Source organism: Phoxinus phoxinus (assembly GCF_949152265.1).
Source record: "Phoxinus phoxinus genome assembly, chromosome: 8".
In the NCBI taxonomy this organism is placed as follows: Eukaryota; Metazoa; Chordata; class Actinopteri; order Cypriniformes; family Leuciscidae; genus Phoxinus; species Phoxinus phoxinus.
This window is the reverse complement of record NC_136883.1, coordinates 22,061,557-22,080,259: the sequence shown is the minus strand read 5'-3', so window position 1 is coordinate 22,080,259 and position 18,703 is coordinate 22,061,557. Positions and strand designations below refer to the sequence as shown.

Here is an 18,703-nt window from a genome sequence, read left to right as displayed (position 1 = left end):
CCTACGCATCTAGAGGCTTGGAATGCCCTTTGGGCATCAGAGCACATTCCACGAGAGGCATGGCCTCTTCATGGGCTTGGTATAGCGGAATCTCGTTACATGATATCTGTATGGCGGCAGGCTGGGCCTCCCCGTCTACATTTATTAGGTTCTATAACCTAGAGGTTCCTGCGTTGCAGGCTAAACTGCTCTCGGTCTAGAAGACTATGTATAAGTGTTCCTGCCCCGCTTTGCGGCCCAGGTCACTTCAATGGTAATATGTACAAGTGCTCCTGCCCCGCGCTGCGGCCCAGGTCACTTCAATGTCTAATATGTATAAGTGTTCCTGCCCCGCGCTGCGGCCCAGGTCACTTCAATGTTTAAGCATCACTCACTGACAATGTGTCCCATGAGCATGCTATTACCCCTCATATATATCTATATTTACATATATATGCTATTATGCCTTAAGAGGCACTACTATAAGGGATGATGCTATTTTAGCCGCTCTCCCTATACTTCTTGGGGTAGGCGCTTGTATACCAGGGCGCGCGCGCCCTTAGGTGTCTGTGTCGATCCAAGAACACGCACGGCGGTTTGCATAGGGTTCCCGTAGCGTTCTTTCGACGCAGTACGAGAGAACTCTACGTAAGAGAACGTACTCGGTTACTAACGTAACCTCGGTTCTCTCTAGGAGAGGGAACGAGTACTGCGTCTCATGCCGTGCGTGTCCACGCTGCGTCGCTTCATTGACGAAAATCGGCGTGTTGGACAGCTATGCTCGTATTATAGGCCTAGGCCACGCCTGTTTGGGCGGGAGGTGACGCAGAAGGGCGCGGAGCGCCCTCATTGGTCAGCGTCCTGGCCTCGCATAGGCTGTGCTTTTCTGGCAGAGCAGCCAATGGGTGAGCTGTATTGCTCCGCCTAGGTTGTATGCTTCAGAAAAGCGTTTTACAATATTACAAAATTAAGGATTAATTTTTGGCTTCAATCTCGACAAAGAAATATCTTTCCCGTAGCGTTCTTTCGACGCAGTACTCGTTCCCTCTCCTAGAGAGAACCGAGGTTACGTTAGTAACCGAGTACGTTTTACTGTCTACACGACAACACTGCAACCGGCGTTTCTGAAAATCCTCACCCTGGCAGGGGTTTTCAAAAATGTTCGGTTTCAGTGACCTGATACTGCGTTTCCGTGTGGACGAACGGGCGAACCGCGTAAAAAAAGTCACGGTTATAAAAATACCCGTGTTCGTGTGGACAAGGCCTAAAACGAGGAAAAACTCCACCGAAAGAGGTGAGTGTACGTAAGAACTGCATGTACAAAGTATCTACGTTAACGGTTACAGTCAGAGGGGCGTGTAGGCTACTGGGCGTCGTCTACTACAGTTCACATAGCTAACTCTGTTTAACGGATCAAGTCATGAATGGGTCGAAATGAAAGCTGTAGGCTACTCCTTATTATAACCACGGAGAAATTAATCTAAACGTTTTAGCTGCGTTTGATGTCCCTGTACTGTATTGTTTGTATTTGTTCTGTGATTTACCTTAGCAAAAAAATGTAAAATAGAAATAAATTGAAAGAAAGAAATGCTTAATATTTTATTTAAGGTTCTGTTACTGTATTTAAACTAAGGTAAAGGAATCAGATCTCCAGTGGTTTAAAGTGATATGATGATGTGGACTTCCACATTAACTGGACATACCGTTCTTCCTCATTCCAGAAATGAAAATTACCCTAACTTTTTATTTTTAAGATTGACACTGAAAAATATTATCTCATTAGAATTGGGAAGCTTTTGTTGTCTATCTTCAAGTAAAATAAAAATATATAATATAATGTTCACAGTCCAAAGTGAAAATATGGACTTATAAGGTTCTTTGTCTCAAGGCTTCAATTATCTCTGTGTAATATTAGCCCTCATTCAGTTATTTGTTCCGTGTCATCAATGTTATGCGTGGTTGTGTTTTCCCAACATTCTCATTTTTTGAGTTTGCTTTGTGGTGTATAATAAAGTTTTTTTAATAAAGACTATAATAAAGACTATTTTTGTTTAAAACTCCTTCGTTGTGTGCTTCGTACACCCACAGTTGCTGACAATATCATTCACAAAAGTCTACCAGTCACAGAGTGTAAGATCATTGGTAAGAACCAGGTTCATTCTGTTCTTATTGATTTAGGCTCTTATGTAAAGGCCAATCAATGTGAATTGTTATCTGAACCACAACCCCCTTTTAAATAGAGAAAGAAGATGATGGAGAAAAAGAAAATGAGGGGCGGAGAAATTAGTCGATGTCCTTCAGAAGGACATGTGTTTATTGTGGGGTGGTGTTCATTGTGTTCAGCTCCTGTTCGCCAATGTTTCCTTTGCTAGTTTTTCTCCATGGTCATTGATTGAGTTATTCAATTGTTCCTTGTAAGAAATAAGCTGATGGAGAAAAAGAAAACAACAGGTCTGAAGAAATTAGTCAATGTCCTTCAGAATGACCTGTAAGACCTGCAGGGACTTTGGAGAAGTTGCTACATATTGGATGTACTGAAAATTTAGTTTTGACAGGAAGCATTTAATCAAATCCACAAATGAGTCAATTTTTACTGGCATCATTTCACCTCATATGCCTTTATCAGAAATCCATTTATGCACCAACAACTACAGTAGTTTTATCAAGTCAATTGAGTCACTCGCTGTCCTTTCATTAGACATTTATTTTATGTACCGGAAGGTCACGCAGGCTGTTTATTCGTCATCGTGTCTCATTGTCCTTCAATCAGGGGTGCTGTGAAGAATGAGCTAATGAATGAGAGTGTGATGTTTTCTCAGTGGGGTGTGAGAGCTAAAGCTGACCAACGTAATGGGCACTGAAGGCAGAGGGCAACTAACAGGTGCTTCTCATTACTGAAGACAAGAATATGAGAAAACAAATGAGGGAGCACAACGGAAGTGTTTCATTAGCGACCGTCTGTTTGACTGTGAAATGGGGTGTAGGCTACAGAGTTTTACAACATACAATTTAAAAAGTTTTGGGTCAGTAAGATTCTTAAAAAATGTTTAAAAGAGGCCTCTTATGCTCACCAAAGCTGCATTTATTTGTTCAAAAAAACATTATTAATACTTATAATTCTCATTACTTTTTGTAATTATAATATTATATTATAATTATCATAAGTATTCATTCTTGTGATTATCAATGATAAAATTGATAATATTTTTGTGTAAAACGTTTCACAATTCTTTGATGAATAGAAAGTTCAAAAGAACAGCATTTATTTGAAATATATATATTTTATAACATTATAAGTCTTTACTGTTAGTTTTCATCAATTTAAGTATGATTATTATTATTATTAATAATTTTACCCCAAACTTTTGAATAGTAGTGTATCACAATTTTCACCAAAACATTAAAGGGATAGTTCACCCAAAAATGAAAAATACATATTGACTCACCCCATCAAGCCATCCTAGGTGTATATGACATTCTTCTTCCAGACAGTCGGAGTTATATTAAAAAATGTCCTGGCTCTTCCAAGCTTTAAAATGGCAGTGAATGGCCGGTAATGTTTTGAAGTGCATCCATCCATGATAAAAGTGCTCCCCGCGGCTCTGGGGGGTTAAAAAAGGCCTTCTGAAGCGAAGCTATGCGTTTGTGTAGGAAACATATCCATATTTAAAACTTTTTTGACTAAAATAACTAGCTTGCAGCAGACGCCCGTACACATCGATTTGCGGCAAAAGAGTAACACTTGACATGTCAAGTCAAGTCACCTTTATTTATATAGCGCTTTTTACAATACAGATTGTATCAAAGCAGCTTCACAGTGATAACATGAAAATAATACAAAAAACTATTTCATCATCGTCCACCTTTAAGGCAGATCTATAATATTGTTGAATATTAAATGTCCCCAACTAAGCAAGCCAGAAGGTAAGGCAACAGCGGCAAGGAACCAAAACTCCATCAGGTGACAGAATGGAGAAACCCAGAGAACCCAGGCTCAGTCGGGGGCCAGTTCTCCTCTGGCCAACGAGCGAACAGTGTATGATTATAATTCAGGAGCATTGCAGGTCAGAAGTCAGAATGAATCAGAGTATGTCACATGACACATTGACGAACGCGGAAGCGCAGAGGATAGACAAAACACCAGTCACGAATTAGAAGTCTAAAACGAGAATTTTTTTAAGAGAAATGTTGGTGGAGCTTGAATTTCTTGGCCAGCCTTGTTTGTTTAAACTGAGAGAGCTTACGCTACTCCTACATCCTACGTCATACACTGTTAGACTTTGCCGTAATTTTACAGTTCTCTTACGTAGAGTTCTCTCGTACTGCGTCGAAAGAACGCTACGGGAAAGATATTTCTTTGTCGAGATTGAAGCCTAAAATTAATCCTTAATTTTGTAATATTGTAAAACGCTTTTCTGAAGCATACAACCTAGGCGGAGCAATACAGCTCACCCATTGGCTGCTCTGCCAGAAAAGCACAGCCTATGCGAGGCCAGAGACGCTGACCAATGAGGACGCTTCGCGCCCTTCTGCGTCACCTCCCGCCCAAACAGGCGTGGCCTAGGCCTATAAATACGAGCATAGCTGTCTAACACACTGATTTTCTTAAATTCAACGAAGCTGCACGCATCGCTGGATTGATTCGAGCCGCCACAGCCGTTTGGAACAAGCACTTCAGCAGGACGAGCCCTTTTCTGAAGCCGCCGCCTTCGCCGCCTTCAGCCGCCGTTCCCTGCTGCGCTTCTCCGGCGTGGAATATCCTTTCAGTTTTTGTGTGTGTTTTGTGTGTGTGTTCGCCTACCGCGTCACACATTTTTCCTCACAAAAGAGCAACGAGTGTCTTTTTAAAGATGTCTCGCGTTTCCTGCGGCTCCTGCCGAGCCGCGCTCATCGACGGGGACCACCACGAACTGTGTGTTTCCTGCTTGGGAGAGGAACATGCAGCTATCGCTCTCGGTGATGGCGGCTGCCATCACTGCGACATGATGCCAATCGCGACTCTGCGGACTCGCCTTGCATCTTTCGCCGAAGCTGCTCAACCGCCCCCTGTAGCGCCGCGCCGTAAGAAGCGCCGCGCTCAGCGGGTCCCGGAACCTCCCTCCACGAGGAGCTCGCCGCCGCCACCGCCGCTAGCTCCTCTCAACGTTTCGTTTTAGTCGCTCACCGACGGACAACAGCCGCAGCCCGCCGCTTTGTCCGTTATGGAGGACGACCAGCAAGCTGTATCAGAGGGGGATGATGACTGCTGTTCGCTTCTCGCTTCGGAGAGCGAGGGTTAGGCGAGCTCCGTGGACCTCCCCTCCCCCGCTGTTCCGGAACGCAGAGGAGGGAAGATCAGCATCGAGGCAGAACTGATGCGTCTGCTCACACAGGCCGTGTCGAGCCTCGGCCTCGATTGGTCGACGCCCGAGCAACCTGCACTCAACCGGCTGGATGGCCGCTTCCTCTCTGGAGACCGCGCTGCGCCCCCCTCCAGACACGCACCGTTTCTTCCTGAGCTTCATGAAGAGGTAGCGAAATCGTGGAAGGCGCCTTTTTCAGCCAGAGTGCGTACTTCTGCCTCGCCAGCATTCTCCGTAGTGGACGGTGCTCGAGACAGAGGCTACCACGCTCTCCCTCCGGTCGAGGAGGCCGTAGCGACTCACCTTTGCCCACCCTCTGCTGGACGGCGGGCTAAGGGAGTCCTACCATCCAAAGCTTGCCGCACATCGTCAGCTCTGAACGGCCGCGTGTATTCCGCCGCCGGACAAGCTGCATCGGCGCTGCACACCATGGCGGTGCTTCAAATCCACCAGGCCAACCTCCTCTGCAAGCTAGACGAGGAAGGCCCGGGCGCGATCAGTGTTCCGGACTTACGTAGCGCCACAGACCTAGCTCTTCGCGCTACAAAGTCCGCCGCACACGCCATCGGCAGGATTATGGCCTCAGCTACTGTTTCCGAGAGACATTTATGGCTGACTCTCTCTGAAATGGCGGAGTCGGAGCGCTCTGCGTTCCTCGACGCCCCCGTTTCACCGGCTGGCCTCTTCGGGTCCTCCGTGAAGGACTTCGCGGACCGATTCGCCGAGGTACAGAAGACTTCGCAGGCCATGAGACATTTCCTGCCAAAGCGCTCCAGTTCCGCAACAGGCCGCCCTAAACAGCCGCCTGCCCGAACTCAGCAGCGCCCCCCGCCCGCCGCACCGGCCCAGCAGCAACAGGCCCGAGAGAGACCACGGTCTCGCTCCGCCGGACGCCGCCCGCCACCGCGTGGTCCTCGGCCCAAGATTTCACTCAAGCCCGAGGCCTCGGCGCCATCCTAGCCCTGCTAGGAGAAAGACGGTGTTCGGGTCCCGCTGCGGCCGGACTTCCACCCAAGATTTTCGCTTGTACAGCCCTAAGTTCCGTGTTTGTACCAGTGTATTTAGCAGCCAACAAACCGGCCGTAAAGCCCGTTTGCCTGCACACAAACGCCGTTTTCACGACGACCCAGATAAATCTAAAAAAGAGTTTAATTTCTGGTGTTCCGGCCAAGGCCGATGGTGTAATGTGTGTAACTGCAATGCCCACCCAGTGCCCATTCATTCACACAAGCACAGCCCCGTTCAACACAGGGTTTGCACACATAAAATCGGCTCATGCCGATTGTGCTTTACATGTAGTGAGCGTGCCCACTGTCCAGTGCCCACAACCACTACACACTGCACGTTCCGCGGTTTCTGTAAAAACGAAACTAACGAACGGTCAGTCAGTTCACAAACACAGTGTCCCCGGTGTTATAAATGTGCCCGCTACCAAGCGCCCACGTTTATTCACAAACATAACGAGCCCCGTAGGGCTCGCCCCGCGTGCTCTCTCTCAACTCAGAGAGTCGAGCGCGCGCGGGACGCATACTGTGTTAAACATGTCCCCCGCCTCAGACGCCACGGCGTCCATGTTACAGCACACGGTTGCTCTCGTGTCGCCGCCATTTCGCGACCAGGGCCCAGATTACATTCAACCCCTAGTCACACGTGCAGATGCATGGGAAAGACTTCCCGGGGTCTCAGAATGGGTGCTAGAGACTATAAAAAGAGGCTATTCGCTACAGTTTCATCGACGCCCTCCCCGTTTCACGGGAAAAGTCGAAACCACGGTAAAAACAGAAGTAGCACATCTACTTCGAGCCGAAATAGCGAAGCTATTGAGCAAAGGGGCCATAGAGCCTTTATCTCAAGCTCAGAGCGAAGGGGGCCTGTACAGCAGATATTTCCTGGTACCGAAGAAAGACGGGGGTCTCAGACCCATTTTAGATCTAAGGCGTCTGAACAAAACGCTAACAAAGCGGAAGTTCAGAATGCTCACGACCAGAAGAATCCTCGCGCAAATTCGCCGAGGAGACTGGTTTATGGCGATAGATCTGAAAGACGCGTATTTTCACATACAAATTGCGTCACGTCACAGGCGATTTTTGAGATTCGCCTTCGAGGGCCGGGCATATCAGTACACAGTCCTGCCATTCGGCCTGTCTCTAGCACCTCGTACATTTACAGTGTGCATGGACGCGGCGCTGGCACCCCTGAGACTCCGAGGCGTTCGAATTCTGAACTATTTGGACGATTGGCTAATTCTGGCTCAATCGCCGTCAGAACTCGCTCACCACAAGACACTAATACTCGATCACCTCGAGTGCTTAGGTCTGAGAGTCAATTGGGAGAAAAGTTCACTGTTTCCCAGTCAAAGGATCTCCTTTTTAGGACTGGATCTGAACTCACTGTCTATGACAGCACAGCTGTCATCACAGCGCAGGCGAAATACCCTGCAAATGGCGAAATCCTTCCGCAGCGGCCACATAGTGCCACTCAGGAGATTTCAGAAAATGCTGGGCCTCATGGCCTCAGCCTCAACAGTGCTGCAGTTGGGCCTGCTGCGCATGCGCCCACTACAGTTCTGGTTGAGAGCGCGCGTACCGCGCCGAGCATGGTTACACGGTCGTTATCGCCTCAAGGTCACTCAGGAATGCATTTCAGCCCTGACACCATGGAGAGCGTCAGACTGGTACCGGTCAGGTGTAAGCCTGGGGACTTCCTCGAGCCTGAAGGTGGTGTCCACGGACGCGTCCACCTCAGGCTGGGGAGCACTGCTCGACGGCAGACCGCTCTTTGGCCAGTGGGCAGAGCGGGCCAAACTACCGCACATAAACTGCCTGGAAATGATGGCGGTGGACTTTGCGCTGAGGCGTTTCTGTCCCCGGATAAAAGGACACCACGTCCTGGTCCGCTCGGACAACATGCCGGTAGTAGCCTACATAAACCGCCAGGGTGGCGTGAGATCCCGGAACCTATTCAGGTTAGCGGAACGCATACTGGTGTGGGCCCAGCACAACCTGCGCTCGTTAAGAGCAATGCACGTGCCAGGCCACTTGAACGTAGGCCCGGACAGACTCTCACGGAACAACGTTCCTACGGGAGAGTGGTCCCTACACACACAGACAGTGCGTCTGCTGTGGAAAACGTTCGGCAGAGCGGAAATAGACCTGTTTGCAAACCAGGAAAACGCTCACTGCCCAGAATTCTTTTCGAAGAGCACGAACGCGCTGGCCAGAGTCTGGCCCCGCCGTCCGCTCTATGCTTTTCCTCCTGTCTCACTCCTGCCTCAAGTGCTGGAGCGTATCAAGGAGAGCGGATGCTCAGTACTACTGGTTGCTCCATACTGGACGAATCAGACCTGGTTCCCAGCTTTGATGCGACTGAAAAGTACTGCCCCGTGGCCGATTCCAGTGAGGAGAGACCTCCTCTCACAGGCCAAGGGCTCGATTCTGCATCCTCACCCCGAGCTTTGGTCCCTACACGTATGGGCCATAAACGGGTACCCGCTAACCTCCCAAGAGGAGTGTTAGACACGATCGAACAAGCTAGGGCTCCGTCTACTAGACGACTCTACGCTTCCAAATGGTCGGTGTTCTCTGGATGGTGTTCAGATCAAGGTCTGTCACCACTTCAGTGTGGAGAACCGGAGATTCTCTCCTTCTTGCAAGAGCTATTGGATAAGGGAAGAACCCCATCCACGCTCAAAGTCTATGTGGCTGCCATATCAGCGTTCGTTAATCCAACGCTTGGCCATTCACTAGGCAGGAACGACCTGGTGGTCCGCTTCCTTAGAGGCGCCAGGAGGTTAAACCCTCCAAGGCCTCCTTCAGTCCCCGTTTGGGACCTTTCTACAGTGTTGAACGCTATGAAAGGGGCCCCTTTCGAGCCTATTCACTCAGTTGACATGAAACACCTGTCTTTCAAGACCGTGTTTCTTTTGGCTCTCGCTTCAGTGAAGCGTGTGGGAGACTTGCAAGCGCTCTCAGTGAGAGCTTCTTGTATGGAGTTCGGGCCAAACGACTCTGTAGTCGTATTGAAACCGAAGCATGGGTACGTGCCTAAGTCCCTCAACACACCGTTCAGGGCTCAGGTCATCTCCCTGTCGGCCCTGCCGGCCTCAGAGGACGGAAATAGCTCCCTTTGCCCGGTCAGGGCATTAAGAGCTTACGTGTCCCGCTCCGCTGTTTTTCGACAGACGGAGCAGCTCTTTGTTTCGTTCAGCGGGCGCTCCAAAGGGCGAGCCGCAACGAAACAGAGTCTGTCTCGATGGGTAGTGGACGCCATTGCGCTAGCCTACGCATCTAGAGGTTTGGAATGCCCTTTGGGCATCAGAGCACATTCCACGAGAGGCATGGCCTCTTCATGGGCTTGGTATAGCGGAATCTCGTTACAAGATATCTGTATGGCGGCAGGCTGGGCCTCCCCGTCTACATTTATTAGGTTCTATAACCTAGAGGTTCCTGCGTTGCAGGCTAAACTGCTCTCGGTCTAGAAGACTATGTATAAGTGTTCCTGCCCCGCGCTGCGGCCCAGGTCACTTCAATGTTTAATATGTATAAGTGTTCCTGCCCCGCGCTGCGGCCCAGGTCACTTCAATGTTTAATATGTATAAGTGTTCCTGCCCCGCGCTGCGGCCCAGGTCACTTCAATGTTTAAGCATCACTCACTGACAATGTGTCCCATGAGCATGTTATTACCCCTCATATATATCTATATTACATATATATGCTATTATGCCTTAAGAGGCACTACTATAAAGGGATGATGCTATTTTAGCCGCTCTCCCTATACTTCTTGGGGTAGGCACTTGTATACCAGGGCGCGCGCGCCCTTAGGTGTCTGTGTCGGTCCAAGAGCACGCACGGCGGTTTACATAGGGTTCCCGTAGCGTTCTTTCGACGCAGTACGAGAGAACTCTACGTAAGAGAACGTACTCGGTTACTAACGTAACCTCGGTTCTCTCTAGGAGAGGGAACGAGTACTGCGTCTCATGGCCGTGCGTGCCCACGCTGCGTCGCTTCATTGACGAAAATCAGTGTGTTAGACAGCTATGCTCGTATTTATAGGCCTAGGCCACGCCTGTTTGGGCGGGAGGTGACGCAGAAGGGCGCGAAGCGTCCTCATTGGTCAGCGTCTCTGGCCTCGCATAGGCTGTGCTTTTCTGGCAGAGCAGCCAATGGGTGAGCTGTATTGCTCCGCCTAGGTTGTATGCTTCAGAAAAGCGTTTTACAATATTACAAAATTAAGGATTAATTTTAGGCTTCAATCTCGACAAAGAAATATCTTTCCCGTAGCGTTCTTTCGACGCAGTACTCGTTCCCTCTCCTAGAGAGAACCGAGGTTACGTTAGTAACCGAGTACGTTACTTACCGCAAAAAAGCCCAGTAAAATACCACTTATATTATTTACGGTTAACTACTGTAATATGCACTGCATTGGGGGTATTTTGTGTGAAATTTACAGTAACTTACTGTATATGGTAATTTACAGTACTTTACTGTTTACGCAAAAGCAGTAGTGCTACTGTAAATGAAGAAGACATATTTCTTGAAGTGTGTAGGCTTCTTTTGACAAGGCCTGCATCTCTGCAGTATATATGAATTGGCATATAGGCCTATGCAAAGCACTATACAGGAAAGAAAAGAAAAAATAATAATAATAAAAAAATATATATGAAAAAAAGAAATAAATAAAAAAATTATCAATACATTAATAAATTAAAAAAGGATTTTAAATACAGAAATGTTGGCCCTGTGAAAAGTATAATCATGCATAGATATATACTAAATATATTAGTTTCACCTTTTAATTTGAATTACTGAAATACATGAACTTTTGCACAATATTTTTTTATATTTATATATATAGTTGCCTAACTTGCCTAATCATTGCCTTATAATTCACGGGATGACTGCACTTGTGTTCATTGTGTACACAACGTGTATTAGGCTACTAGGGCTATATGCATATTGTATTAATGTGTTAGGCCTATTAAAATGTCATATAAAAATGTTTTATAGTTTTTTCCCCTGTGTTCTGCAGATGAAAATCATGAATCTGCATTCTCAATAAGCAATGCACACGCTGGATGTTTAAAAGTTAAATAAAAAAACACGTGGATGGAAGGATTTATTTTAATCCTATATAAATAAGTCATTTTTATATTAGCATTTTCTCCAAAAACTGGTTCCCATACATAGACATTAGACCTTATTTTTTATAATTTTATAAAATTACTATTTTAATTGTTGCTCGCGTGCAAAGCCCGCGCAACAGCCTCGCAGAATGTAAACAGAGGTTTGTGTGTCAAGCGCGCGCTTATCAGACGTCCCTGCTGAGAGTGGATCGCCACAGACGCCAGCTGTGAGTTTTTCTGAGGTAAGTAGGCTACTTTAACTGAACAAATTTCTTTTATGTTACTTTTACAGCGTAAACTATTACCAATATCAATTAAATATAGCTAAATGTATGAAGAAAGTAAATAATACAATCTAATAGGCTATTATTACTAAAAGGACAGTCTGAAGGAACTTAGTTTTCCTCAAAAACTGCCACTTTCATATCCCATTATGTCTGACTGCCTTTTCCAGTCGATGGACCCAATCTAGTATTTACACAAACAATGGTTTTCCGTAATTTTTACGACCAGTTAAGGCATATTTTACTCGTCATTTAAAAAAATACCGTTAATGTGTGTGACGTTAGGCTATTTTGAAGTTACCTAGCGCGTTTTTTTCAAAGGCACTCTCTCGCGCTCTCGCTCCAGGCCGATTCTATGGGAGTGCTATGCACCCTCAAACGCAAGCAAGAGCACCCTCAATTGATACTGTAATAATATTTTGGCGCAACAGATTTGCCAAACGCCCCAGTGTATATTTGTGCTTATTTGTGTTCACGCTCTGGAGAACGGAAAATTAATCCATTTACAACGCGTTTTGCAGCGGTGAGCAGCAATGTAGCCAATCACAGATTACCGGTAGTTGTTGGTCTCTTGAACGCAATGGCCAAACAAAGGTGTTCAAGTTAGTTAGTCAGAATCTACTCACCGCCCATAACGCCATTTAAATTCAGTGTCGATTTATGCAGGCTCGCGAATTTCGGGCTCGCGAACAAATGTCCTCTATTGAGGACAATAAAGAATGAATATGAATGTGATATATGAATATGAATCCTCTCATTAACAAAGTGTAAACACGATGTAAGAGATGTATTGGACCGACAGCTGCAAACTATTTCTGAAGTGAAAGCTAAATTTACATAAGAGTATCATACGTGCTGGATTCACTATGCACAGGACAGACATGCTTAAAATAGTAACGCTTTTAACGCAACATAAAGGCAGGCTAATAGATTAATTGATACATTTTCATTGCAAAATATTTTAGAAATTCTATGCTAATTATTGGTAAAACGCCCCCCCTATCCCTTCCCCCTCTCCCTCCTGCATGTTGTAGGCTAAAAAGTTATATTCTTTTCTCTCTTTTTTCAGTCTCGATTGTCATCTGATTGTGTAAGTGATCAATCTAGCAGTCATAGATCTGTGATTAATCATGTTCATAACATATAGTCATTAGCCAATAATCATCGATGAAAAAATAATGTTTCTTCTTTTTCTCTTTTGTCTGTGTCAACAGGAGCTAACTACAGCCCAAAGGCTCTTTTAAGAGCCACAGCACTGAGGGTCTTTGGCTTTGTAAGTATATGTTTTGAGTAACTATCAGATGCATTATGTGATAATGGAGCCTTGCAGGCCCTACGCTTTCTTTAATTTATTCATTTAACCATATTAAATGTGTCATATTTTGGGCCCTGGTTTAACGATCTAAACGTATGATACGGCCCTTTATGTCAAATTTATAAATTAATATAAATTGAGTTATAATAATACAACACAATCAGGAAGAATAAGTTATCAATCAAATTAAATCAGAATCAACAAAATTCATACTTCACAACACTGGAAAAAAGTTGTTTGCAACTTCCGGTTCACTGGGACTTTAATGAGCCTCAGAAGTGGCAGGAATGCATTTAAATTCTTGATAACAGTGTTATGAGATTAAAGTCAGCATTAAAATCAAGATTGACCCTATTTACTTTGTTAGCGCATATTACTAGTCTTGTGGTGAACAATGAATCCGTGCAAGTTAATACACAGAAAAAAAATAGTTTGCCGTGGTAATCTATAATCAAAGTCTGAAAAGTTACTTCCGGTCTGAAATGGCGTTCTTTTTCTGATGATGTAGGCTTGACGGCTTGGGTTGGAAAACGCTTAACCACTCCCCTCAGACCGTTAGTCTGCTTTGAGCGAGAGATGAAGAGGAGGAGCGCTAAAGTAAAAACCTGCCCTCTGTTCAATATTCCGTTTCACTTGGAAATACGTCACAACACTGGAGACAAGTCATTTGCAACTTCCGGTTCACGCGTACTTTAATGTTTTAAATAGAAGGTTTTGATTATAAAAATATAAAAGGATTTAAATAATACTTTAAAGGGTTAGTTCATCCAAAATTTATAATTCTGTCAGTAATTAATCACCCTCATGTTGTTCCAACCATGTAAGTCTTTCGTTCATCTTCCGAACACAATTTAGGATATTTTTTAGGAAATCTGAGAGCTGTCTCACTCCATCATAGGCTTTCAGAGGGAATTAATCTTGCTGGCCCAGAAAAGTTATTAAAGAGATCGTTAATATATTCCAAGTGACTACAGTGGCTCAATCTTAAGTTTATCAAGCAGGGTCCCCGCGGATCCTTAAAAAGTATTAAAAGGTCTTAAATTCGATATTTAAAATTTAAGGCCTTAAAAAGTCTTAAATTCTTATTTTTACTTATGAAAAGTCTTATTTTTACCTATGAAAGGTCTTAAATTTTAGATGACACTTTGACGACGTATCTAAATGCTTTCCAAATGAAAACTATCTAATTAGCGTACGTATTATTTTTATTCTATCTTTGTGGATTTGCTTGTTCACGTGACAATTCGCGTCATTTACGGCAGCGTGCGTATTAGCCTGCGTCTGTCTCCTGCACGCGAGAGGAGAGGATAAGAGAACGAGTAAATGTCAGTTCAATAGTAAGTTCATTCTTTGTGTTTAGGATTGTCTATGAACTATGATGATATTGTAATCATTGTTTAAACTACGTACGAGGCACCGCGAGTGCGAGCTGACATCGCGTTTGTCTCTCATGCTTGCTTTTACTGCGTGATGTGTCAGTGCAGTTATAGATATGTCCCCAAATAAGTTTTTGTCTTATATTTCTATCATATTAGGTTGTTATATTAGAATATCACGAGCAAGAGTGCCGTTTTCCTGTGCACAATTGCAAATGTGCTATTTATTTTATACAACAGTTAAATTAACAATAAAGTTAACATTGTGTGTTACTTTTTATATTGTCAATATTGTTTGTTTCCCCCTTTATTTCGCCGACGAGAATTTCATAATGAAACTAGTCCAACAGACAGCGATTCTTTTTTTAAAACTGAAATCCGCGTTTTGAACGAATCATTTGATTCAATGAATGAATCGGCCGTTTGAACAAATCGGTTGAATAAAACTCCAACAACTCGCTTATTAAGACTTACTGCCACCTACTGGCGGGTTTAGTTGCATATTTAAAGTACTCTTTAATTAAAATGTTAAAATTATGAATAATTTCATATTTAAATATTGAATAGCTTTATTTATGCAATTGCAAATTAAGTGTAAATATAGTAATGCCAGTCCGGATGCCGTTTCTGTGTCACCTCTGCACTGCAAGGATGGATTTTAATTTAATTATTTAATTTGACAGTGGTACGGTCTTATTCTAATAGAATTTAATTTGAATGTTAGAATTTGACATAAAAGGTGATGCATACCTCTAAATACGTTTAGAAATAATTTCCATATTTAGAAAATATCGAGATATATTTTTGTTAATATTGCACACCCCTAATGTACGGTATTAATTTTGATTTCTTCAGGTCTTAAAAAGGTCTTAAAAAGCCTTAAATTTTACTTTAAAAAATGTGCAGATACCCTGTCAAGCGACGAGAATATTTTTTGTTTGCAAAAAAAACACACAAAAATAACAACTTTATTCCACTATTAATTTCCTTCTCTCTGGGCCTCGAGTGAGTTCACTAGTATAACTGTGCAGCGCGTCTGTGTTAGAGGGCCGCTTTTAAAGATGACTACTGTATGTGTTAATATGAAAATGTAAGACCTGTGTTTGTTTTAAGATTCTTTTTAAGGATCAACCCTGAAGAGGTTGTGCACGGCCAAAGTTGGCACAAGTCGAAAGACAGGAGGTGTTGTAAAGAGAAAGGTGACTGCCATCAACTCCCGGGTAGCAACGTTTCTGCAGAGGCTCACCGAATTTGAGTGGAGAACATCAAATTAGGTAAGTTTCTTATGCAGGGCTGGACTGGTACAAAAAATTGGCCCGGACAGGCCACCACAATCAGTCAGACACCAACACCAGTACACAATTTTTGCAGTTCCATTAAATATTTGTCCCTGCTGTTCTCAGGGTGTCCGTGAATCCTTTAAAGGACAACTCCGGTGAAAAATGATCCTAGGGGTAATTAACACATGGTTACCGAGTAGATCGTTCTCTGGGATGCGTTTTCATGATAATCGAATGTAAAGAGTTTTATCTCTAAATACAGATTAGCTTAACCCGCTAGTATATGGGGCAGAGAGTAAGTTAAAGTAAATCGCTAGTTAATACCACTAATAAGGCTCAAAATAGCCTCACACTACCACGGTAGCATAATGAGGGTCCCTACATGCAAATCGAAGCATTGAGAACTTTGTACGTGTACAAACAGTTTAATAAGAAGATACTTTATAAAGACAGTACATCACGCGTATTCAGACACAGCCATCTTGGAAAACAGTCTCGACAAGTCGAGCAACGATTGCCATGCTAAGTGATTTGAACTGTGACTTGGAATCTTCTGTTGTTTCCGGAAGAAAGCACTGAACGCAACAGAGAAAATAAATAAATACAAATAATAATACAAAAATGAACAAGTCACAGTTCATATCACTTAGCACAGCGTTCGTTGCTCGACTTGTCGAGACTGTTTTCCAAGGTGGCTGCTGTCTGTATACGCGTAATGTACTGTCTTTATAAAGTATCTTCTTATTAAACTGTTTGTACACGTACAAAGTTCTCAATGCTTTGGTTTGCATGTAAGGACCCTCATTATGCTACCGTGGTAGTGTGAGGCTATTTTGAGCCTTGTTAGTGGTATTAACTAGCGATTTACTTTAACTTACTCTCTGCCCCATATACTAGCGTTATAAGCTAATCTGTTTTTAGAGATAAAACTCTTTACATTCGATTATCATTAAAACGCATTCCAGAGAACGATCTACTCTGTAACCATGTGCTAATTACCCCTAGGTTTATTTTTCACCGTAGTTTTCTTTTATAGGAACACTCCACCGTTTTTTAAAATAGGGCTTATTCACTGTCTTTCCTACATTTAGATAGGTGGGCAAATGCATTTGTCTCAGTGCATGCATTGTTTTAGTTTGACAGGGTCGGCGCTTGCTTAGCTTAGCATAATGAATGGAATCATTTGTTGCCAGCTAGCATGTACTGAGTAAAAGTGATAAAAAATAAAACACCTAATTACTACTGCGTATTCACAAGTACAAATAGCGATGCAGATTAAGACTAGGTGATTTCCAAGGCAGATATTGACTTGGGACTATATCATGGTGAAGCACAGGCGAAGCACTGCTACTTGGGCGCAGAGATATCACGTAACACATGAAATCTGTCAACTTACCGGCGTGACCTGCACCGAGTATCTTCGCTTTTGGATTGTGTTGAGTTTATTTCAGTCGGCATAGGTTGGCATATTCCCCCACACTCACACCACCAGTTTGTGTTGGCTCTCATCCTCACGTCCTCAGGTTGTTGAGCGATCGCAACCTCCTCCTCCTGTTGTTCTATTTCCAAAGCACGCAGCTCCTCTTCTGAAAACTCTGGTTCATAGAGGTATGGTTCTGGATCTTGACTGTCTGAGAAGTCACCCTCTTCGTCTCTCACAAAATCAGCCATGTTCATCGCCATTTACTATGTCTACTGTAGGAAAAATAGCTAGCTACTATTATGTTGACTGGGATTTCATGTGTTGCGTGATATCTCTGCACTCAAGTAGCAGTGCTTCGCCTGTGCTTCACCCTAATATAGTCCCAAGTCAAAATCTGTCTAGGAAATCGCCTAGTCTTAATCTGCATCGCTATTTGTACTCGTTGTGAATATGCAGGCCACAAGAAGTAATTAGGTGTTTTTTTTATATCACTTTTACTCAGAACATGCTAGCTGGCAACAAAAGATTCCATTCATTATGCTAAGCTAAGCTAGTGGCGACCCTGCCAAACTAAAACAACGCATGCACTGAGACAAAAGTCTAAATTTAAGAAAGACGGTGATTAAGCTCATATTACCTGTGCGGTGCTACCAAATCTGGTGCTGGTGCTACAATCTGTAGAACTTGCTGTTTGAGTGTGTTATGTCCAAGGATGTATTTGTTTTTGTTTTTTTGTTTTTTTTTCCCTTTCTCCCTGTTTCTCTCTCTCTACTTCCCATAAGCAGAAAGGAATTGCTGCCACCTGACGCCAATGATCGGGTGTAAATCTGCTGTGATTGGAGGAGAGGAAGCTTTGGGGGCAAAAGCAGCACCATTCCTCAGATCAGTTATTTATTTGTAAACTTTTGTTGTATTGTTCTTTATCATACAACTGTATATTGTTATTTATTTGGGATTAGTAGAGAGGTGGGTGCCATTTCCTTTTGATTTAATTTCCTCTTGTTTTAGCTGAGAACTGTTAGTGTATTTTGTATTTGATTTTTTTTTTTTTGCGTATTGTCATGATCTGCTTTTATTTGTTATGCATGAATTTCTCTTTTAAATGTTGCATCACAATAAGTAAATTGAATGTAATTAATTGTGATAGTAAATAATAAATATGCTGATGTACATGAACTCAAGTAACTTTTTTGGAATTTATTCAATTCAATAGCATTAATAGTGTAAAATAAATGAAAAATAAGTTGCAGTAAGGGTATTGTACTGTAAAATGAAACTGCGGTAAGGGCATCATACTGTAAAATTAAATTGCAGTAAGGGTATCTTACTGTAAAATGAAATTGCGGTAAGGGTATCTTACTGTAAAATGAAATTGCGGTAAGGCCATCTTACTGTAAAATAAAATTGCAGTAAGGGCATCATACCGTAAAACACATTTACAGGTAAGCTACTGTAAAGTGGAACTTACAGTAACTTACTGGCAATAGTGCTGCCAGTAAGTTACCGCAAAAATACAATAAAATGTCTAACAGTGTACATCATCAGGTATTACTCTTTTGGCTTAAGTCGACTTGCGCAGGCCG

The 18,703-nt window shown here is 43.6% G+C and overlaps 1 long non-coding RNA gene across 1 annotated transcript; it reads left to right on the top strand.

Annotated features, from left to right (window-relative positions):
• Positions 1-11,630: 11,630 nt before the first annotated feature.
• LOC307003123 lies at positions 11,631-18,089 on the top strand. The gene is made up of 4 exons (XR_013798626.1): positions 11,631-11,684; positions 12,941-12,999; positions 15,531-15,691; positions 17,906-18,089. It is a non-coding gene; the product is annotated as an uncharacterized lncRNA (long non-coding RNA).
• Positions 18,090-18,703: the final 614 nt, after the last annotated feature.